Raw genomic sequence first — 1063 nt, forward strand, 5'->3', positions numbered from 1 at the left:
ACCATGCTTATAATTTCCACATTGAGGTGGGAAATCTAATTTAAGGACCATTTGAGGACATGGTTCCTAAGTTATTTCCAAGAAAATGTATAGAATTAATACATTAAGTTTGTCCACATTTTGATAAACTTTTAGAAGATTTGTACATTTATCCCTTCTTGACATTTGTTAGGGTGTGGAAAAGTAAAGACTCAAGGCAAAGCTACATAGTGAGCCTAATACATCAGTCAGCAGCCTCTTCAGAAATGCTAGACTGCTCTAGACAGTTTCCTTAGTTTAAGTGATAGTCAATGCACAAGGATGCTGCATGCCTTAGTGTACAATTACCTGGCACCATAAGTTCACTATGTAGACAAGGCTTCAAGTGCTGCAGCCCTGAGAGCAGATTCCAGAATAATTAATTACCTAGTCTCCTTCATAGTGTATGGAGAAAGTAAAGGAACCCAGATACAGGTTTCCCCAGCTTTATGCTGTACATATGTTCCTGGAAAATGGCATATAACTCAAATTCACATAAAGGAACCCACTTTAAAATGTCACAAATAGGGATGTGGTCCAGGACCTCAACTGTACTGACTCCCAGGCCCATTTCTACCACTTTTACAAGACAATTTTGGTACTCACCAACAGCAGGCGGTACACACAAGCACAGGGCACTATCCGAGTGGGGGTGGCAACTACAGAAACACGTGTCGCAGACAACAAGTGCAGGGGACAGATCCACGCATAAGACTCTATTTTGGTGTGCGTCATTCCCACAATGCACTGCACAAAGCAGCTGACTGCCGGCTTCCACCACACCGATTGCATAAGAGTGAACTTACCTCACATATAATGAATTTTTGGTATAAAAAGGGTCATTGCATAAGATCGAATTCACACATACAGAACCCGAATATAGCGAGAGAAAACTGTAGATCCAAAACAGCAAGGCTGCTGAACAGCTGCATAGAATTTCATAGATTTCATAAACATTAGGGCTGGAAGGGACCTCGGGAGATCATCGAGTCCAGCCCCCTGCCCAAAGGGCAGGAAGTCAGCTGGGGTCATAGGATCCCAGCAA

Source organism: Crocodylus porosus, unplaced genomic scaffold, assembly GCF_001723895.1.
Source record: "Crocodylus porosus isolate Cpor-Errol unplaced genomic scaffold, CroPor_comp1, whole genome shotgun sequence".
Classification (NCBI taxonomy): Eukaryota; Metazoa; Chordata; order Crocodylia; family Crocodylidae; genus Crocodylus; species Crocodylus porosus.